The sequence below is a fragment of the Schistocerca serialis genome, chromosome 4 (assembly GCF_023864345.2).
Source record: "Schistocerca serialis cubense isolate TAMUIC-IGC-003099 chromosome 4, iqSchSeri2.2, whole genome shotgun sequence".
Classification (NCBI taxonomy): domain Eukaryota; kingdom Metazoa; phylum Arthropoda; class Insecta; order Orthoptera; family Acrididae; genus Schistocerca; species Schistocerca serialis.
Window position 1 is genome coordinate 49,438,957 of NC_064641.1, and position 24,095 is coordinate 49,463,051.

The 24,095-nt window shown below is 38.4% G+C and overlaps 1 pseudogene; it reads left to right on the top strand.

Annotated features, from left to right (window-relative positions):
• Nucleotides 1–17,772: 17,772 nt before the first annotated feature.
• LOC126476198 (5S ribosomal RNA) lies at nucleotides 17,773–17,890 on the top strand (annotated as a pseudogene).
• Nucleotides 17,891–24,095: the final 6,205 nt, after the last annotated feature.

The following is a 24,095-nucleotide window of genomic DNA, read 5'->3' on the forward strand; positions in this document are numbered from 1 at the left end:
CAAAATCGAAGCTCCGTTCACGTTGCTAATTCTCTCTCTGTTACATACTAACTTAGAATGAATACGGGACCCGCTGCGTAGTTCCAACCCTCCAGTACCGACCAAGGCTTTTGGCCGGTTTTCCTTGGTTGTCAGGTAATTACCGGAACTGATAAGCCTCTTCCACTTATTCCCAATTGGGAATCACCTCTGTTACTCTACGAGCTGGTGTGGTATTCGCTGAAAGAAACATTGACTTTAATCCTACCAGCTTTGTGCAGTTGCCAATCATTTGTTCACTCAATTATTTAGCAGACTTCATATCAGTTTGAGATTAATTTTATACCACCTTCATGGTACTGAAGGTTTAATTCTCAGCAATGTACTTACCCTGTTCTTCATTCATAAGGTCAAATGGCCAAATTACTTGGGTACTTACGTAAAGCAAAAACCAAAGCTCTGCCGTTCTTTCCTCAGACGGGCCTAAAAGATAGACCTACTGCCGCCTTATCTTCAGCCAACAGCGTTATCTGGATGAAGTTTGGAGCGAAGTGGAGTGGAGCCAGCACACCACTTTCCCGACTGTTGTCTGCTTTGCCGATCTTCGACCCGCTTTCCTTCATTCATGTAGCGCCTCATTTGGTATCATGAACCTGAGGGCAACCCATTAGTCCTGACACCAAGGAAAAATCACTTGGCAGCGCCGGGTATTGAGCCCGGATCTTCCGTATTGCAGTCAACCATACAGACTACTCTGTTACGGAGGCGGACATTTGGAGACCCATATTCCTCTCAAAAACTGGTATGGGAGTCGCCTGATTAGAATCGTGGTAAATGGGAGGCCTTTCTCCTCCTACAATACAACTTCCATGCTATTCAAAATTACGAGTGCTCCAGCGATGTTCCAGCGCTATTTAGAGCCATTAATTCGGAAAGTACCACAGTGTTAACTAACTACCTCAATGAAAATATCATGACTGGTTGATCCAGAGAAAAATGTCTAAAATATTTGGAAATCCTCTCTTGCAGATGCAAAACAGTAGTCTCAAGTGCAACTTGAAGAACGTGCATTTTTCCAACATACGGTCAAATAGGGTACTTGTGTCACATAATTGTAAGATCAGGCTGGCACCGACCAAACGACGTGTCGAGGCAATCGACAAATCACTAAATCCTCAAAAAGAAACAGCTTCCATTCCCCATCTGACGGCACGTTGACAACGCTAAATATACCCAGAATACGACCTAGTGAACAAAATTCCAAGCAATACCATACTCTGTTCAAATACAAAAACGTAATCGACTGAAACGAATCTACCAACATGATCAAATCAGCTCGCACAGGTGTAGGACTTCAGTATTTGTATTTTCGAATTTTAGTATTGTAGTATTTATGTTTTAGAGGATCTCTTATGCTACAGGTCATTTACCGCATGAGTAGGCAATTACATCGTACATGTCCAATTTTGTATACACATTCCTGAGGCAATCGTTAACCACTGACAAATGGAACATAACAGGTTCTTCTCTCCCCCCCCCCCCCCCCCCCCCTCCAGTGTTGCTGTGGTATCGGAAGACAGGAACTTCGTCACACGCGGAACACTACAACTTGTGGACATATGTGAGACACACAAATGATTTTCTGGCAATGAAATCAAGTGCATCTAGTAACCTTAACATCTAGTTCGGTATACGATATAATCGATCGTGATTATGTGTACCTAACTGGTCGGGAAGACATAGATTGCGAAGAAAAATGACTGAAATGAGCTGGACAAGTGCACAAGTAATCGTTAAAGTGATAAGTTAATACAACGACTAGGTCCAAATATATACGAACATACTTACCAAGATTAGTTTTGGGATGATAACTCGAGTTTGTAAGGAAACTGCAATGTAATGAAATGTTAAGTAGGTAATGAACTGACATGGTCGCGGTTCCTAAAGCAGACAATGTATTCCTGAAATTAATTGACCATGTTCAAACTCAGGCTTAATTAACAATCACTAACACGTGAGGAGGCTGAAATATGCTATCCCAGCTGAGAAAACATTTACAATTTGGTATCGACAAATCCGGTAGAAAATAACACATCTCCCAGATCCATTACAACTGCTCCTCAGGGCTTTTGTTGATATGGACATATACAACAAAATCCCGACCACTCTCAGTAATGGATCTGTATTACACAATTAGTACATTAATGATGCAGTCTGATAACCTCTTCCAAATTTGGACTCTTTGAATCTGTGGATTTGTTACTGGCTGTTGTTGCAATGATTCTTTCCCATCAATCTCATACACAAAAAATTCAAGTAAAGAAATTATTTAACATGACAAATATAGATGGCAGAAAACATACATGAGAAATATTCTAAAATACAGCATGCGGATTGAAAATAATAGTAAGATAAAACTCATTTGCTAGAATAAGGTTTAAATTTTTTTTCCATATTAATGCTAATTTCATTATGCTTACATATTGTACAATAAAAAATGATACTGGACATATATATATAGTCCAGAGTTTTTTTATATATTTGCCTTTTATATATTTTTACTTCTGATTTTCTTTTTTGAATTTTTTTACTCATGTTTTTTGTTTTGTATATTTTCTTGCTTATGATTTTCTTTTTAAATTTTTTTTATATTTTTTTTACTCGTGTTTTTTTATTTTGTATTTTTTTTGCTTATGTTTTCTTCTTTTAGTACAGCTAAAGATACATCAGTATTATCTAAATTTTTTGCAATTATTTATGTACACTTGCCTCTCTACTACAATATTACTACAAGTCACATTCTTGTGAAGAGTACTTTCGCTCCCCACAACATCAGTATAAACAACAATAAATTGCTCATATATCATGAGGCTTTATCTAAAATTGTTTTTGAAACTTATACCTTTGCATGCATGTCCTCACATGCATGCCTTCACCCACAGGGAAGACTTAGCTTCCAAAAATTAGAAAAATTCAGAAATGCTCACTAGGGAGACTTTTTTTTGTAAAAAAGTAAAAATAAATCTTTCTCTCATTCTTTGTTACAACAGTGTTTTTTCATCAGTTTCAATTAACATGTGACTTCAAATTATTAATTTATACACGCAAATATACATACTTGGTTGTACAGGTAGTTTTGTTCTAACCAGCATATTCCAGTGGAGGACTTTTGTTTTAGATGATAGTAGGTTATTTAAATTTTGAAATTATGAATTCTGTTTATATAGTTTCAAAGAGACAACATTCCTGAGACCAAATAATTTCTTTGACTTAGGATACACCAAACGATAAGCATTACGGTGTGGATTTTCTATGACTTCAAAAGGCCCAATATAGATATAAATTTTTTTTTAATTTCTGAAGTTAACATTTTTTATTTTTCATGAGATTTGACCAGAACAAGATCCCCAATTTTGAAAGTGGTTAGTTTTACCCTATTGTTATGTCTTTTACTCCTCTTTTCCCCTTGTTTCCTCATAGTTTCCCTGACAATATCTTCTCTCTCTTGCATAGTTAAAGGTGTACATTTAGGAAATTCAATAAGTTCTGATATAAGATTTGGAGGTCTAATATTAAACATAATCTCATACAGTGAAAATCCTGTGGAACTATGTTGTAGGCTATTCATAATATCTTCAAAATTTCGAATGTGCTCAAACCAGGTTGGATGTTTATGGCTACAATAGGTTCTACAAAGTCTCCCAGTTTCCCTCATATATCTTTCTGCAGGATTGGTGGATGGAGAATAAACAGATATAAGTATATGCTTCAATTTTGATCTTTCAATAAACTTTTTCCAAATTTTAGAGGTGAACTGTGAACCATTATCTGATAATATAGCTTTTGGTTTACCCACCTGTGGGAAATAATCTCTTTCAATTTTTATTATAATTTCATGGCTAGTAGCTTTTTTCACTGGATGTAGTTTAATTAATTTTGAAAATACATCTACCATAACAAATATGTAACAGTGACCACCTTTACTCTTTGGTAACATTCCATATAAGTCTACTGCGATAAGATCTAAAGGTTTTTCCAGAATAATGTTTTGCATCTCTCCACCACATCCTTGATTGCTCACTTTAACTCTCTGACATTTGTCACAGGTTGCCAATTCTTTTCTTACCTTCTTTCCAATATTGTAAAAATAAACATATTCTTGTATCTTTTGAATGCACTTCTGTATCCCACAATGACCAAAACTTTCATGTATGTCAATGATCAGCTTATCGGCATCTGCCTCTGGCCAACACAGTTTCCAATTATCAGAATCTACATCTGCTCTCCGAAATAAAATCCCCTTATGTAATTTGTAAAATTTATCAAGTTTCTCATACCCCTTCTTGCCTAAACATTCTTTGATTAATTTCCAACTCTGATCCAAATTTTGATTTTTTCTAATTTTGTTACACATAGCTCTAATTGTTTTCTCATTTTCCACCCCTTTCAAGTATCTAATTTTAAATTGCTTTTCCTCCTCTTGTTCAAAAATCTCCTTTTCTCCCCCAATTGGTAACCTTGAAAGTGAATCAGCTACTACATTCACAGAACCTTTTATGTGTTTGATTTCGAAGTCAAACTGTTGCAGAAATATTGCCCATCTGGTCAATCTACTATGGTATAATTTGCACTCTTGTAAGTAACTCAAAGCTTTGTGATCCGAAAACACTATGGTCCAATAAGGTAAATTCTAAATTTTGTAAAAGCCCAATGAATTGCCAAGAGTTCCTTCTCTGTGACTGTATACCTTTTTTTTAATGCTTGAGCAACATTCTGCTTGCAAATGCTATGGTACAACGTATCTTAACTCCATTCTCTACTCATTCTTGAAATAACTCTGCTCCAAGCCCATAATTACTGCTATCAGTGTTCAAACAAAATGGTAAATTAAAATCAGGTCTGTGTAATAGGTGTTGCTTCCTCAACTCTTGCTTAATTTTATCAAACTCTTTCTGACAACTTTTATCCCAAACCCAAACAGTGTTTTTCTTAAGTAACTGACTTAAACATGGTGCATTCAGACTCTGATCACTTATATGTTTTCGGTAATAACCGCATAACCCAAAGAACGACTTTAATTGTTTTTTTGGCCTTAGGAATAGGAATTTCTGAAATTGCTTTAATTTTTTTCTGGATCTGCCAAAATTCCCTTGTCTGTGACAACATGACCCAAAAATTTTAATTCAGAAACTGCAAATTTACATTTCTCTAATTTCAATGTCATCCCCCTTTTTCTAAGTTTTTCACAAACTGACTTCAAAATCGAAAAATGTTCCTCCCAATTTTGTCCTGTAACCAAAATGTCATCTACATAAATTATCAGTTTAGACGCAAGTTCTTGCCCCAGTACATGATCCAAAGCTCTTATAAATTCAGAAACAGAAGAATTTAACCCAAATGGCACAACACAATATTGGTAACTTTTACCATTGTACAAGAAAGCAGTGTATTTCCTAGAATTAACCGAAAGTGATGCTTGATGAAAACCCGAAGTTAGATCCAAACTTGACATATATTTTATATCTGTAAATTTATAGAGTAACTCATCAATATTTTCGGGATGGTCTGTCTGTCTGAACAAAATTTTGTTTAAGTGTCTAGAGTCCAAAACCAATCTTACTCCACCATCTTTTTTTCGAAACTACTGCTAGAGGATTATTATATGCACTGATACTCCTTTCTATTATATTACATCCTTCTATCTTTTTCAGCTCTTTCTCAACAGCAGGTCTTTTTGATATTGCAATACTGTATGGTTTTATGAAAAATGGTTCATGAGATTTTACCTGAAGCTCACACTGATAACCCTTTACCCTACCAGGTATGTCACTGAAAACATCACTGTATTCCCACAGCAGATTTTCTAACTGTAGTTTTTGATCCCCAGATAAATTTTGTGTTTCTGAAATTTTCAAATTTACTTAATTCCCAAATTCGACTTCATCAGTATCAAATCTATGAGTTTCAATATTCTCCAATCTATGTTCTTTTAGTAAATTGATACTGTCAAAATTTCCATTACTCTGATCACCAAGTGTGTTCACAAAATTTGTCTGAACGTATTCCCTTTCAGTAGTTTCTAACAAAAGTTTTCTTCCAACCCAATCAAATGCTGTATTTACTTTTACTATCCAATTCATACCCAAAAGAAAATCTTCATTAAATTCCTGAATTACAAAACATCCATGTGTGAACAACTTGCCTTCAATTAAAAATGACACTAAAGCCTGGCTTTTTACCAATTTACTGCTCTTCCCAGTAGCACCTTTTATCTTTACCCCAACAACTGGCATTTCAACAAAATCTTTCCCCACTTTCAATTTCTTGCTTAACCTTTCAGATATTCTGAGATCTGACTTCCTGTATCAATTATGCATTTGCCAATCCATGACCCAATTTGAACTTTTATATAAGGACTGCAAAATTAATCACTTTTCTCAGAACCTGTATCCTCATGTAATAAATCACTTTCAATTTCCCCAAACCTATACTTATCAGAATCATATGGTATATCATTACATGTATTATTTGTCACAGTTATAAAATTTGCACAAGATACAAAATTATCATTAGTACTCTCTATTGTATACTATTGAAGTACTTATCCTTCAGCTTTTCAAAAATAAAATATCTCATCTTTTTCCACCACTCAAGAATGCAGTTTCACATACATTAATAAGCATCTTTCTAAACTTCTTGTCAAAGGAAATAGTTTCACTGCTCAGCCATAGATTATTAAGAAATGTGTGTGTGTCATAAGTATCTGTAAAAGTTTCACTTAGGCTAGAAGTTATAAATGTGTCATCATTATTTGTGAAGTCAGATTCTTTACCAACAACATCAAAATTCACACTTTTACATACACCCAGCTTGTGAGCCTTATTCATCCTGGTAACATCCCTGGGAATTTCTATAACATTTTCACTATTTAATCCATTTTCAACCATGTGTATACCCAACTTCCTATTTAAACTAATGAAACACCTTTCCTCAACATCATCATCAATACCATTACTATCATAATCAACTTTATCATCAACATCATTATCATTATACATATTCAGGGCATACACATTCAAATTATCCCCCAAAATATAATTTCCCCTTTCTAAAGTTACCAGATCCCTTTCACCAAAATTTTCATTCTCACAGCAGGCATTCTCTCTTTCATTCACACACGTCTCTGAACTGCTACAAATTACATCATCTGACAAAATGTTGTTCTTTTCTGCCCAAGTGTAAAACTCTGTTAAATTAAATGAATCACAATTACTTTTATCTACTGTATATTCTTGTGTACTGAAAATTTTATCTTTATCAATATCATCATTATTTTCCTCTTGAAATTTCTTCAATAAGTAACAACTAATGTCCTCATGTGATAGCTTAGGTTTGCAATTGTCATGTTTGGGTTTATGATAGTCACATCCATTGGTCCTTTCATCATGCTCACCTTCTGCCTCAACCTTGCGGACCTTCAAGGGGGCGTCTACTCGTTTTTTATTTCCTGAATTACAACTTGTTCCTGCTTGAACTGCTGATTGTGGGTCTGCCAATGTCTCTGATCAACATTTCTGTTCCCATTCCTATGTCAAACATTACCTGATTGTTGGTAGTTTCTATTGTACTGATCTCTAGCAAAATTTATGTGATTTTGATCCCTAAAGTGTTCTCTGTTTTGTTGATTATTTCCGTGAAATGTTGTTCTTGTTTTGGATGAAAATTATGGTCCTTCCTTTGAAAATTGTTATATCCCCCTGAATTTTGACTGACACCATGATAATTGTTTTGTTTCCTTTTTTGGAAGTTATCATTTCCCCAATTTTAACCATTATCTTTCTGAGTAAACCCACTGTGTGTTCTTGTTGTTACCCTATCCAACTTTTCAATATAATTGAGAAACTGCTCTACATTACTATCAGCACAATGAACTAAACTCAACTGCATTGCTGATGGCAATCTTCTCTTTAAGGTGTCAATTTTGATCAAGTCACCCAAAGGTTTTGTTAAATGAATAAGTTTTTGAAGTTCACTTTTGCAAAATTGTTTCATGTTCCCATCTGATTCTCTATAGTTTCTCCCATTCAAAAATTCACTTTTGATTCTAGTTTGTTTAAAATCATCCCAAAAAATTTCCAGAAATTTTGATTTAAATTCTGAAAAGGTCATCCCCAAAGTTACAATCTGGTTTGCCCAAGTCAAAGCTTCCCCTTCCAAGAATTTTTTCACAAATTTAATTTTCGTATCATCTGATGAGTGAGGTAAAAAACAATCCTTACAATACTGTATAAAATCAACAGGATGTAAGGGTCCATCTACCGAAAAGTGCTTCACTGGAATATTAGATACAAGATTGCATGTGTTGACATTGTGATTTTTGCTTTGAAATTCAATGTCAAAACTTTCAATTTTTTCGGTAAGTTCTTTGACAGATTTTTTGTTTTCTAAATCATTGCACTCTACTTTTTTTTCTAGAGTAACCAAACGATTGTCAGTTTCTTGCTGTACATTTTTTACTAAAACTTTTGTGTTCTTGTCCAAATTTTTAATTTCCCCTTTTATCTCATTAAAATCAATTAAATTTCTTTCCCTATCTGCCAGTAACTCATTTTTTTACAGTATTAATTTCATCGCTCAATTTAGCATCAATTTCATTTACTTTTGCTTCCACAGATTCAATTTTTTCCTCAACACTGCCAGCCCTGTTCGAAAGATCACCCACTTGGGTATTGACTGCTTGGACTTGCAACAAAATGTTATCAATTTTTTCATCCCAGTAACTATTATTGTCGTCAACTGATTGTTTAATTTCTTTCGTGAAATTTACAAGAAAACTTTTTAAATCAAAATGATCGGTTCTTTCTGTTTCATTTGACCTGTCCTGATTTTCGAAGTCTATTAAATTACTACTTTCTACTTTAGGCACAATACTCTCGAAAATCTCATAAGTCATTGTGAAGAAAAAAAATGTATACACAACAATACAAAACAAGATAAAAAGATTGTTTTAACAAAATACGAAGGTTTCGTGACTTATCTGGAACACTCTTCTACTGTTGCAAATCCACGTTTTCCATCCATGTGATTGTTGACCAAAATTCTTGAAGTATTTTCTTCTGCCGAAAATTATATTTTTTGCTGAAACATTTCTTCTCCAAAACTTTTACTTCCCGATGAACACAAATACTGTAACACACATTCTGAAAAACCTGGTATTAACACACAAAGATTTTCTTCCTCGTAGCACTGTTTAAGATCTCGTGAACACAATATCCTGGCTACAGTCCCCAGTTGAAATATGGTATCCAGGGTGAGACACAAAGTTGAAATATGCTCACTTTTTTTATTTACTTAAATTTGGCATATTTCGTGACAGTACCTTTTCCGTTAGATGTTTACGACGCGGTATTGGTCTTGGCTTCAGTTGTCTATTGGGAGTATGATTCTACAATTCGTCTTTGTCGGCTGCAGAAATGACCTGGTTCAATGTGTTTGCCTCATTTTTGGTGCTTCAAATACCATTTCTTCGAATGTAGTTTCTTCTTATAGTTTGTATAAAAAAATTGTAACACAATTCAAAATTACTTATGACGTCGATCTGCACATTCTTCTACCGTCAACACACACCAAGAGTTAACTGCCGACTGACTATAGTCAAAGACGACTCCAGCGTCAAAGACATTTTACACAACACACAAGCTTCCACTTGTAATCAGTCTCTTTGCTATTCTTCGACACATTTACTAATAGTAATCAATATGCTTTCACTAACAAAAATATAAGTAAATTAACATATAATAAGGCAAATTATAATAAAAAAAATTCTGACAAAAAACATAAGAAAACATTTACAATTTGGTATCGACAAATCCGGTAGAAAATAACACATTTCCCAGATCCATTACAAGGCGATGACAGTCTTTATTTACATGGGAGCTAATTTGCTTATTCAAGCGATTACAAAAATATTTAGTCAAATCCAAGCACATATTCAAAACTTCGGAATTGTTTAAAGATAAAATCAAAGGCGAATCCTTCCTACATTACACAAAACGGTAATACTGGGTGATCAAAAAGTCAGTATATATGTGAAAACTTAATAAATCACGGAATGATGAAGATAGAGAGGTAAAAATTGACACACATGCGTGGAATGACATGGGGTTTTATCAGAACAAAAAAAAAAGTTCACAAAATGTCCGACAGATGGCGCTGGATAGCAATACGTCAGTGACTGCGCATGACAATCATGTTACAGAATCGCATCATCCACAGCCTGGTTGATAAACACCTGCTGGAACGTACGATGTTTTTGCAGGATGGCGCTCCACCCCATATTTCTAGATGTGTGAAAGATCTTTTGCGCGCGTCGTTACGTGATGATCGTGTGCTCAGCCGCCACTTTCGTCATGCATGGCCTCCCAGGTCCCCAGACCTCAGTCCGTGCGATTATTGGCTTTGGGGTTACCTGAAGTCGCAAGTGTATCGTGATCGACCGACATCTCTAGAGATGCTGAAAGACAGCATCCGACGCCAGTGCCTCACCATAACTCCGAACATGCTTTACAGTGCTGTTCACAACATTATTCCTCGACTACAGCTATTGTTGAGGAATGATGGTGGACATATTGAGCATTTCCTGTAAAGAACACCATCTTTGCTTTGTCTTACTTTGTTATGCTAATTATTGCTATTCTGATCAGATGAAGCGCGATCTGTCGGACATTTTTTGAACGTTTTTTTTTTTTTTTTGGTTCTAATACAACCGCATGTCATTCCAAGCATGTGTGTCAGTTTGTACGTCTCTATCTACATTATTCCATGATATATTCAGTTTTCAAATTTATACTGACTTTTTGATCACCCGGTAGATATATAGTGTAATCCTGCTGTAATCTTTATAGTTACTAATTTTCGTAACTTAATCCTTCCAAATAATTATAATTCATTCTCAAAGTTAAAACATGTACATGAATGTTTTTAAGACAACAGAGAAATACCATGGCATCACTGAAATACAATGGCTGAGATAGCTTCAAATAAATTTTATCATCATTAATAAAATTAATTAGTATAGCTGAGCAAAAGGTGAGATTACCTATGACTTGCCATATTCAATATGTTAACTGTTATCATGAGGCTCACTTTCGAAAGATATTCATGATTGTTGTAGTTTAGAATTTACAAAATGATTTTGATTGATTAACAATAAATAAACTTTCTGTTCAAACCAAAAAATTTCTATACTTTCTGGCAAAGTTATAATTTTTTCCAGTTATACAGTTTTTCATTCGTAACATGATGCACAAGATTTGGGACAATGACAATTGGACGTTGTTCTAGGTGACTGACATGACTTAATGAGAACCATAAATTTAGGATTGTCCTAATAAATGAGAACATTGCCAAGCTGTTTACAAAATTAATTGTCTGGGATTGTTCGATTTTACATCCTGAGACACAGCATGTACGAATTAGTAGCTCGATGGCATCAATTATAATAATCATGTGTCGTCACCAACGCGAATTCTCCTTATGCTTGCCGTGGTCCATCAGTACTCTGCCTTTTAATCCCCCTGAAGCCTTATTAAAAATCTGTCCTGTGGCCCATGGAACATGTGTCGACTCTCGCAACCACAAGAAACCGCTGCATTCCGAAAGTCGCCTGATCATTCGGTACTTTCATTAATCCACATTATATTTTGCTTCTAGTAGATCACGATATTTGTCGTGGCAATACTTTTCGCGAGTCTGCTATAATCAGTTTTGATTAATCTAAATAAGCACTGCAGCCAATTCATGCTCACAAAAGCAATTATACAACTTTGGGAGCCGGCCGCTGTGACCGAGCGGTTCTATGCGCTTCAGTCCGCAACAGCGCTTCTGCGATGGGCGCAGGTTCGAATCCAGCCTCGGGCATGGATGGGGGTGATGTCCTTAGGTTAGTTAGGTTTTAAGTAGTTCAAAGTCTACGGGACTGATGACCCATAGAGCCATTTGAACCATTTTTGAACTTTGGGAAGTCAGATTCTTCTCGACTAATGGGAATCGTTCAAAGGATTGCAAGCCATAAGGTCCTTCTTGCAGGAAAGGTTATTTGCCATTCTAAACTATGTTATGTTCCAGGTACCGTTGGATGCAAGTGGTGGACCTGTGTTTAGAAAAAAGGCTGCCTTTGTGTAGTGCAGGTCCAAACTATTTTGAGGAGTCTGTAATGAAAAAGAACTCGGAAAGGACTCTGTGAGACTATTTCGATTTACTTAACACGGGAAAGCTTAGTTAAAGTGGTGAGATGATATTGGCATTGCTTGTTCACGATTATTCTGCGAACAGGAATGGGGCATTGTGCTTGTACGTAGTAAAATGGAAACACATAGGCTGCTCTTACTTAATAGAATGGAAGCTACTTGTAGTGTCGTTAATTATCTTTTCTCGTTGAGAAAGTTGTTACCCTCTCCTGAAAAATAAATTACTTTTTGCTTTCTTCAAAACCGTGTGATAAGGAGATGATGTACAGATTGCCTGTCATGAACCTCAATCTTGTACTTGCAGGTTTGAGTACCCGAGCTGGATTTTAAAAACTCGCAGTATAACCGCTTATCAAACTACTTTTTTCGGAATTGTTTCCAAAAATGCTTCATCATTCTTTGCATTAAGGCAATGGATCATACCATGTTGCATAGTAGCCAGCTTGTGGTGTGTTGCGGACTGACCCCACAACCCAATCACATACAAAGTTACCGAGTGAAATGTGCAGGGTTAGTACACTGGACTCGTATTCGGGAGGAAGACAGTTCAAATCCGCATTCGGCCATCCAGATTTTGGTTTCCCGTGATTTCCCTAAATCACATCAGGCAACTGTCTGGGTGCTTCCTTTGAGAGGGCACGGCCCATTTCCTTCCCAGTCCTTCTTTAATCTGAGCTTGTGCGCCGTCTCTAATGACCTCGTTGTCGATGAGACGTTAAACGCTGATCTATTCCTCCTCCACATACTAAGTTACAGACACGAGACATAAATAATAAGTAGTTCTTCCTTACATGATATCAGGTTTCAGGCACTGATAAGGTACGTCGGCGGGATGTGTTTCACTAACTGCTGGTTATCAGAGACCGTGTGGAGGAACATCGGACACTACTGAGCCGTGCATATGCTCGTATTGATTGGAGCCACTTGTTGAAATTCTTTGCGCCTAGTTTCTTAGCGACAGCTTCCGTGGCAGCCTTGAGGCTCTCTGCAGTAATTTAATCGCACGTGCAGCTCACTGCAAAGTTTTCTCTTGCTGGCTGTTCCAGATGTTAACAGGGGTCACTCACTGACGATGATGGTCTGGTCGCTTTGTTGTGGTTGGCGATAATTTACCGTGAATAGCGTCTCTATATCATTTGACGAATCATGGCTTCCCTTCATGATTGCTGGTTGCAGTCTCCCTGTTGGCGCAGTTCACATTTCTGCTGTCTTGGCTGGTGGCTGTGGTCCCGCCAGCACTCCTTATTTCACCAAGATCTGGCTTAGAAGAAATGGCGAGCACCTTGTTTTTCATGTGATTAAACGTTGGATGCAATTTTCGAAAGCCCTGTTCTTTTGTCGAGTCCTTGTAACTGAAAATTGTTTTGGATTGTCGTCTACAGCTTTGTGTAGTTGTCGCTAGTGGCCGTAATTTTGGGCTGCGCTTTCAATGTCCATCAGCATCCTCGGTAACTGGAACTTTTCGAGCTATTCTTATGACAGTAGTAAAAGGGCTCACATTTTGGCCAGTTTCACTACCATTATTACCTGGTAGAGCACAGAGACGGATCCTTCAGAACTGTATACGTGTCTTATTTTGACTGACTTTGTGTTCAGTCACCTGTGAAATGTTTTATATTTGAAGCACTTGCTCACTGATTCTTTAAAGTTGGATGATTGTATTATTCTGAATTTTCGGGTGTTCAAATTGTTTTAAAAGAATGGTGTCTTCAATTGAATGGTTACCTTAAGGCGCAAGTGGCTTAAGTAGGCATAGTTGCTTTGTCTTAAGTTTATTATGCCCAGGCCAAAGACCTGTGTAATTTATTTCTGTTATACAATTTAATGTGTATTCTGTGTTATTTGGAGTTTCAGCTGATTCACTGACTGAGCCCAAGTCGAAGGCCTTACTTTTCCTAATGCATTCATTTGCAGCTCCTTCTAATTCTGTTTCTAAACTGTTAATCAGTGCCTCTGTTTTTAGCTCTTTTGTGAATTTTCGTTTTAAACATTCATTTTCTTGCTTTTAAGTATGCTAAAGTATTGTCTGACTTAAACGTTTTCTGCATTTTTCAAATTATATTATTTTATCCTAAATCATAGCTGATAATCTTTTGACTGCCTATATGACAAGATTTTACGTGTTCATCAGTTTTATGAATTCACAACTGCTAAATATTGAAATTTAAAGAAAATGAAGGTGCAGATACCTGAGTTGTTTACACGAAACACCTTACCACTTCCAGATCGAACTGCACCACTTCAGTGGTAGCAGAGCGTAGTTCCGATGGGTTACTGTCTTACGAATAAATAAAATTTTTTGTAGGGAATAGATTACTTTGTATTGTCAAAGTGTACTGCTTGTTTTGTTGGTTTCAGGTGACTGCGAAGCTGGAATCGGCCACGGACAGGAGAACTGCAGTGGGAATGTCCTTCCTCAAGAAAAATCAACTTCAATATGAGCTCACAATACGTGGACTTCCCTTGGAAGGCAACACATGCACTGTGCAGGGCATGGAACCGTCCCCTCTGTTTCACGGCTGACAACATTAGCGACGTAGGTGCTGCCTGCGCCACGTGGAAAATTTTACTTTCTGAGGTGCAGGCAAACATCGAATTATTGCAGAGCACATCACCTTTGTATCCACAAATGATTAGAACCCACGGCGATATAAATCATTTGTGCTATCACGATAAAGATCTAAAGATAGTGAATACAGACCTCACTTAAGTTCCTGTTATTGAAGAACTTCGTGTTAAAATCATTCAGTTGCAGGTTGGTACCACTCTGCAGGACTGGCAATATACCACTTGCCAGGATGAAGTGGATGGTTGTCCTGATCCATCTATCCGCAGTGGGTGGTTTGAAAACGTGGATAGAGATCACGGAGGGACGTGGGAACAGTTCAACAAATTACCTATTTGGCTTTTGCCAATAATACGAAACATCGAAAAGTTGTCAACAGAAACGAGTATTGAGATTTTAGAACTTTTGTGCTTAACTGTTCGTTTTCGAAATCATGTCGTGGTTCTTCAAATGCCCCTTTCAGTGATGTTTCAAATTATCTACCTGTCAACAGCACGTCTGTGAAAAGATCTAGGTGCGAAACATACAGCTGACATCACCGTCATACCTTAGCAAAAAATCTGGCAGAGAACCCGATAAAATTCTGGTCCTGTGGAAAATAGCTAAGTGGGTCTAAGATTTTTCATCCATTTGCTTGTTGGCCAACCTGGTATGGCGGTTGCAGAAAGCAAAATGAAACTTATATGATCTAGTATGTTGTCCTCGAAGGAGAGTGTTTATCAGAGACAAGGGAATCGTCAGGAGTTCCCCAGGGGAGTGTGATAGCATCGCTGTTGTTCTCTTTATAGATAGATAGTTTGGGGGACAGGGTGGACAGTAATATGCGGTTCTTTGCTGACGATGATGTGTTGTACGGTAAGGTGTCGAACCTGAGTGACAGTAGGAGTATACAAGATGACTTAGACATAATTTCTAGGTGGTGTGATGAATGGCAGCTAGTTCTGTATGTAAAAAAAATATAAATTAATGCAAATGAGTAGGGAAAACAAACCCGTAATGTTCGGATACAGAATTACTAGTTTCCTGCTTGACATAGTCACGTCGTTAATACATCAGGGCGTAACGTTGCAAAACCATATGAAATGGAACGAATATGTGAGGATTGTGGTAGGGAGACGAGTTTTTGACTTCAGTTTATTGGTAGAATTCTATGAAATTGGTTCATGTGTAAAGGAGACCATCTATAGGACGCTAGTGTGACCTATTCTTGAGTACTGCTCGAGTGTTTGCGATCCGTACCATTTCAGATGAAAGCAAGACAGAGAAGCAGTTCAGAAGCGGGCTGCTAGATTCGCTACCGGTAGGTTAGAACAATTCGCAAGCGTTACAGGCATGTTTCGGGAACTCAAATGGAATCCCTAGAAAGGAGGCGACATTCTTTTCGGGGAACACTACTGAGAAAATTTAGAGAACCGGCATTTGAGACTGAGTGCAGAACGATTCTACTGTCTCCAGCGTACATTGTGCACAAGAACCACGAGAATAAGATACGAGAAATTAGGGCTGATACGGAGTCAAACAGACAGTCGTTTTTCCCTCACTCTTTTTTGGGAGGGGGGGAAGAGGAAAGGAAATGACTAGTAGTGGTACAGGGTACCGTCCACTACGCCCCGTACTATGGACTGCGGCGTAACTAAGTGTATGTAGCCCTGTGGTAGACTGATCATAGCTCTGGTTGAAACTTGTGATATCTGTAAGTCGTTGGCTGACCTGTATAAGTCATTACTTTTAGGGTATTTATCAAGTAGAGTTAAAAACAAATTACGCAATCAACATTTTTATCACGTTCACAATCAAGGCAAGCCATTTGCCCGATATATTAAGGCTCTTTGCCTTCAGAACATGTGTGTTGTGAAGGCTTATTAAGTCATCGCCATTCTTGTTGGTTCCCTTATATTCCAACACTCTTCCGGTATTTCTGTAATCTCCCGATCTAAGCGTTAAAATGTCGTAGCAGTATAGGCGTATGGTGATGCAGGGCCTTAGCTAGTGTCTCCTTGAGAGCATTCCAGTACTGGTCTAAGGTTTCTGGGTTTTTCCTGTTAGAGTCTCTGGCAGAAACATGGAAATTAACCAGAGAATATCTCCTATTGTAGGACCTGAGAAAAAATACCGAGATTCTGTCATTGGGTGAGATGGGGACGCATACTGCCCTTTTATGATGTACTGCGAACGAGTCCCCAGGAAAGGTACATTCTTCATGACTCTCTTACCAGGTTTTCATTTACATTTTCTATATGCTTGAGGTTCCATAGCATATACATCTGGAAGCCTAGTCTCTTGGAGGACTGATATAGCGATGCCCAAAATTTCCAGCGTGTGTTTAATTTTCCCAGTTTTGATCGGGTTTCTCTTAGCTCTAAGTTGGCTACGTGTAGGTGTAGGTTCCCCTATAGTTCGAAGACCTTACATGCCCTGTCACGAGCGAAGATAGATTGGATACTACCTGAAGTACTATCAACAGCAGGTTTCTATTTAATTTTCTTTCTTCGCTAAAGTATTGGGTTTTTATAAATGAATATTGGGGGTTTCAAGCTCTATAATATTTATTACATTAAACTTACAGTTATAAATGATATATCAAATGAAAGAGCGACTCAAACGCGTTTGGCCCCAGTGCGCATGCGCAGCGCGCAATGTTTCCGCCGCAATCCGCTAGATTGGTTGAACTTCACTGTACCCAAGCACTGGATAGGCCGCAAGGGGCCCAATGACAGGACTTGCTTTGCATGGCCTTCACGTTCAACCGACCAAACGCCATGCGATTTTTTTCCTTTGGGGCTTCATCAAGGATCGTGTGTACGTACCTCAGCTACCAACAGACCTCCCTGAATTAAGAAACCGGATTGAATCAGCTGTTGCTACAATCACTGAAGACACACTTATCAACGTTTGAGAAGAACTCGGCTATAGACTTGATGTGTGCCCTGTGACAAATGGTGCTCACATTGAAGATTTATAAGGTTCTTAGTAAAACTGGGCAACGGCCTTGCCGCAGTGGATACACCGGTTCCCGTGAGATCACCGAAGTTAAGCGCTGTCGGGCGTGGTCGACACTTGGATGGGTGACCATGCAGGCCGCCATGCGCTGTTGCCATTTTTCGGGGTGCACTCAGCCTCGTGATGCCAATTGAGGAGCTACTCGACCGAATAGTAGCGGCTCTGGTCACAGAAAACCATCATAACGACCGGGAGAGCGGTGTGCAGACCCCACGCCCCTCCTATCCGCATTCCCACCGAGGATTACACGGCGGTCAGATGGTCCCGGTAGGCCACTCGTGGCCTGAAGACGGACTGCTTAGTAAAACTGTTTGAGTTGCTCTTTCATTTGACATATCATTTAAAACTGTAAGTTTAATAGAGCAAACATTACAAAGCGGTAAAACTCCGATATTCATTTATAAACACCTTTTACTTATAAAAAGTTTAAGGAATCTCCACTGTGTTAGGGTTTGGACTCAAAAGCACCCCCATAGTGACTTCAGTGAGGCATGCAAAAGTCTTAGGCGGTGCACTTCCCACATTAGCTATGGCCACTCATTACATGTATAAGAGTGATGGCGAGTAATGTTGTAATGTTGTAACTTGTTAATGTTACTCTTGGGATAAAAATTATATATTATGTGTTGTTGAGGCTTTCCCGACGGACTGGTTGCAAATATGGTTCTCGGGCGAGACCGTCATCTTCAGGTGCCGCGAACATACTGGCAAGGCAGATTTTTTTCCTTTTTTTGTGGTATGTTGGGGTATAGCGTCACCGGTGGATGGTGGTCTTACTGTCTTGCAGTAAGGGTAAAGTTTTTCTATCGTGCAATGAGATCATTGGAGTGCACTTTGAAGGTGTGGCGGTGGGACTTGAAGTGGAAGTTCAAGGTAGTGGGCAAGAGGGAACTCAACTACATAGGTAGTGATACCGGTGGTCGTACCATGGACATCTCATATTGAGTGGTCCTCTCAAGACTGACACATTATTAGTGCCTATAACAAGGCTATCGTTAGCCATGGTTCGCATCTAATTTCTCGAGGATGGTAAGAGGAAGGGGGTGGCGGTGCCAGTGCCGGGGAGTCGGGGTGCCATGTGGTGTAAGCCAGTGACTGTGTCACGCAGGGCATCCACTCTATCATAAAGACCCATCGGCTTCTCTCGAATGGTCGCCTTTAGAGCTACAATGTTTGGCCCCTCGTGGAGGGTAACAACCCTCGTGAGTGGAGGCGCATGCAGGCTCCACCGAAGCACCTTATTCTCCAGGTGCTGAAGGGTCTGCATCCGGGAGGCACTAATCGTGGTCCACGCGGAAAAGCTATGGGTGAGGGAAGGGTGGACAAGCGTTCGGTACAGTCGGAGCTTGGTGTCTAAGTTCTGTTCCCTGTGCGGTGGCGCGGTTCCTTTCGTCCCTTTTACGACCTACCTGCACCTGCCTGTGAACATTGTCTCAGTAGATCATCAGTAGGAAAGCCGAGTGAAACCTACTGTACTTCGACGTGAACCAGGCCGCAATTAAAGTCACTAATCTATGTTTCGGGAGAAAGTTTTCACACGAAATGAAAGGGTGGAAATTTTGTCCTTAATTAATACACTCTGAAACTTATGTGAACACTGCCGAGCCCATGCTAGTCTTAACACAGTCACTCACAATCCCTTTCACTCACGTTAGCAAGCTTATGGTGTTGCATTTCACGAAAACGTAATAGCTACAAAAAATACTGATTGTTTTTGAAAGAGAATGCTCGCCAAATATTAAGTCTGTCGGTACCAAATGCAGTCACAGTTTTTAGCCACCGACCTGCTCAATACGCCACGCGGAATATATATCTTTTCTCGTCACAAAATTACTTTAAAATTCCAAAATTTCTACACGCCCATCGAAATAATTATACCGTCACTTGACAGCACTTTTGCTGTATGAAACACTGCTAGATCCGGCAACTTATCGTTTCCATCGGAACTACTATTACTACTACTACTACTACACACGTCCGAACTGTTTCATGGCTAGGCTCCCACCCTTCCTCTAGAATACTCTAAGTCTTCTCTACCAGCAGAGAAAGGCGCGCGAACAATATTGCTTTACCATTGGTCAGTTTACTCAACAGCCAATAGCAAAACAACATTCTCCCGCGTCAGTCCACGCTTTTCATCAACAACCAATCGCAAAACAGTAAACCTAACGACTGCATTTTTTACCGACGTAATTATCTAATATGCTGAATTTTTGTTTATGGATAAAGTTATTTACTATTGTTATTTATACCTGAATTAACTTTCCCTTTACCATAAACTTACTTTACAAATCTATTATAAAAAAATCCCCTTTGTCCACATCCATACTTCTTCGAAATGTTCCCACACTAAATCCCACTACATAACTCATTAAACATTTATCTTCATATTAACCTTAAACCACACTCACGCATCATTAATACTGCTAAAACACATTTATAACATTTTACATATACAAAAAGACATAATAACACTTTATGAAAATACTAGAAAAGTTTATGAAAAATATTCTATTACTTCAGTGCACACTAGTGGGCACAATCGAAACTAAATCACAGTCCCCTATCCAATACTGTCCTCTATCGGCTGATACATAAACTACGTGCGCATCCAGTCTCGCGTCACCATCTGTCACTATCCAGCTCTGAGACACATCTCCCACTTAACCGCCTCCAAGGCAGGATCAGTGTACGGCGCTGCGCCTCACCTGCAACTGAAGAGCGGGTACAGTGCTTTTATTAGCTTCTGTCCTTCTTCGGTGACGTATTCTTCATGTCGACGCAAGAGCAGTTTTTTATCCATCCAGACACTTAAATATTTGGTATCCGTGGCCCATGGGTCCTGGACGCCTGCAGTGGCGATGTTGTGGCGAAACGCAGGCTATGACCAAAGCCTCCTATTTAAGACAATCAGAGAAGAAACTGCGCAGGCTTGAACGCGCCAAATTTCGATGACCAGCAGCGGAGATATGCAGATCGGTAGCGAGAGAGAGAACTGCGTCACGTGTCGGCAGATGAACGCACGCGCAGAGTCGTGTCAGTCATACTGTGCGCTGCCGTAGGCCGCTCCAGCGCCCTCTGTTGGGAGCCGCCTGTCGAAATACGCGCTGTGGCGTGTGCCCGTCCTCGCTGTTGTAAACCAGATACTTATGTCGCCACCGCAGCGTCATCCCTCTTACGACCGACAGTTCTTGTCTGTGTTCGCTGTGATTTTAACATGGCAAGCGCTGGATCCCTTGCCGTGCTGAGTTTGTATCCTGTTCCCTGTTAAGCATATTAGTCGAGATGCGAATGTCCACTGCTTCTTTAATAATGTTGTCCAGTACGAAGACGTCTACGACAGAATTTCGGTGTTTTTGTATTCCATATATTTTTGTAATTGAAGATGCGTCACGATGATCTCTCTCCATTGGCAAAAGATTCTGTAATAGTCCCCCATTCGAATCTCTGGGAGGGGACTGCCAAGGGGGAGGTTACCATGAGAAAAAGATTGAATAATCAACAGAAGGATAACGTTCTACGAGTTGGGGTGTAGAATCTCATAAGCTTGAACGTGGTAGGAAAACTAGAAAATCTGAAAAGGGAAATGCAAAGGCTCAATCTAGATATAGTAGGGGTCAGTAAACTGAAGTGGAAAGAAGACAAGGATTTCTGGTCAGATGAGTATAGGGTAATATCAACAGCAGCAGAAAATGGTATAACACGAGTTGGATTCTTCATGAATAGGAAGATAGGGCAGCGAGTGTTTCTGCGCACATTTAAATGACTGGGTCGTTCTTATAAGAATCGACAGCAAACCAACACCGACAACGATAGTTCAGGTATACATGCCGACGTCGCCAGCTTGTAACATACCCCCCCCCCCTCCCCCCGTTTCAGCATTACTATGATATTCGATACCCGGAATTTGTAGCTGGGTATCGCGACTTTCTCTTACACAAAGAATAAAAATCATGCCACTCTGGCACCTTTTCCTGTTATGTAATAGTACTATATAATTCTATAAATGATATTTAAACAAAATTTAAGAATAATTAAATAATATGTAAAAATGTAACATAATAATAACTATGAACCATGAACATTTACTCAGAACTATAATAATCAGTATGTAATTCATTTGATTAGAAGTAGTTATAAATGTTAGCATCGTTATTACTTTTGTTAATTAACTGCAATTAGGTCTCCAAAATTCAGTTTGGAAAACGTTATTGTAAATCGATCAAAAAGCAAGAAACAAATTTAAATTCACGTAATTTTAAGTGATATGTAATATCAAACCAAAATTTGTAAACCAGAATTAATACGATTATTAAAATAATTAATTGATCATTGTTAGCACATGTAATTAACTCCATTACTTACGTTTGGATGCATATTTCAAAGTTATGAGCCATTAAAGAGGATAAACAACTTGTGTATATATTACGTAAATGTTAGCAATATTTTCCAATCGATAATTGACTTGTATTTATTGATTTGTATTTATTAAATTAATGAAACGAATTATTGTAAAATAGTCATATTTAATTTTCAATTTTAAATTGTACAATTTCTAACCCAAAACTCATCTGTAATGAACTAATATTTTATGCTGTAAGTAATCTGATTGTCAACTTTTTGTACATTTGTAACTTTTAATTGTAACTATTAATTTCACGATGGTGTAATAATTCAAGTAATGAACACTCATTGTTTGGAATATATATAAGCAAACGCGGCAATGCAGCGTCAGTTCGCCTAGGGGTTCACTTTGTAGCCAAGTCTTTTCGGTCAGTAGGTCAGTCTGTCAGCTGTTGCATTGTCAAAGAGACTGTATGTGAAGTTTGATGTATTCTGCAATGACTTTGGAAAAATGTGATCATCAAGAAATAAACTACCGCAAATTGTATGACCTGGAGTTTTAATTAGAAGGAATCACCAGCTACCCAACTCAGGCAAATTACAAAATAAGTACAACAAAAGTACTTTGTTATGCATCGCCCTTACTTACGTCTACTCCAGGTGCAAATATATAAGTAATTATATTAACGCACCGGTAAATAAATCATATGCATTTATAAAGTAAGGGAGATGTCATAAGCTGAACGAAGACGTAGGGAAAGTGTATGGGGAAATTGAAAGGGTAATACAGTATGTAAAGGGGGATGAAAATCTAATAGTCATGGAGGACTGGAATCCGGCTGTAGGGGAAGGAGTAGAATAAAAGGTTACAGGAGAATATAGACTTGGGACAAGGAGTGAGAGGATAAAGTCTAATTGAGTTCTGTAACAAGTTTCAGATAGTACTAGCTAACAATCTGTTCAAGAATCACAAGAGGAGGAGGTATACTTGAAAAAGGCTGCGTGATACGGGAAGATTTCAGTTAAATTAAATCATGGTCTGACAGATTCCGAAATCAGATACTGGATAGTAAGGCGTATAAGGCATACCCAGGAGCAGATATAGACTCAGATCACAATATAGTGGTGATGAAGAGTAGGCTGTATTTTAAGATATTGGTCAGGCAGAATCATTACACAATGAAGTGGGATACGGAAGTGCTAAGGAAATATGAAGGTCTCTACGGCTATAGATACAGCAATAAGGAATACCTCAGTAGTCAGTATAGTTGAAGAGCAATGGACATCTCTAAAAAGAGCCATCTCGGAAGTTGGGAAGGAAAACATAGGTACAAGGAAAGTAACTGCGAAGAAACCATGAGTAATAGAAAAAATACTTCAATTAATCGATGAAATGAGGAAGTACAAACATGTTCCGGGAAACTTACGAATGCAGAAATACAAGTCTCAGGCAAGCTAAGACGAAATAGCTGTAGGAAAAATGTGAAGACATCGAAAAAGAAATGATTGTCGAAAGGACAGACTCAGCACACAGAAAAGCCAAAACAACCTTCGGTGACATTAAAAGCAAGGGTGATAACATTAAGAGTGCAACGGGAATTCCACTGTTAAATGCAGAGGAGAGACCGGATAGGTGGAAAGAATACATTGAAAGCCTCTATGAGGGGGAATATTTGAATGATGTGATAGAAGAAGAAAAAGGAGTCGATTTAGAAGAGATACGGGATCCAGTATTAGAATTTAAAAGAGCTTTGGAGGACTAAAGACAAATAAGGCAGAAGGGATAGGTAACATCCCAGCTGAATTTCTAATATCATTGTGGGGGCGGGAGGAAGTCGCAACAAAACAACTATTCGCGTTGGTGTAGTTTTTGAGCTAGTTTCCCGGCTTGATAGACTACAAGTGTACCGTATCAAACTGTTCATCTCTACTTGCTCTACAGTACTATGGTACACTGT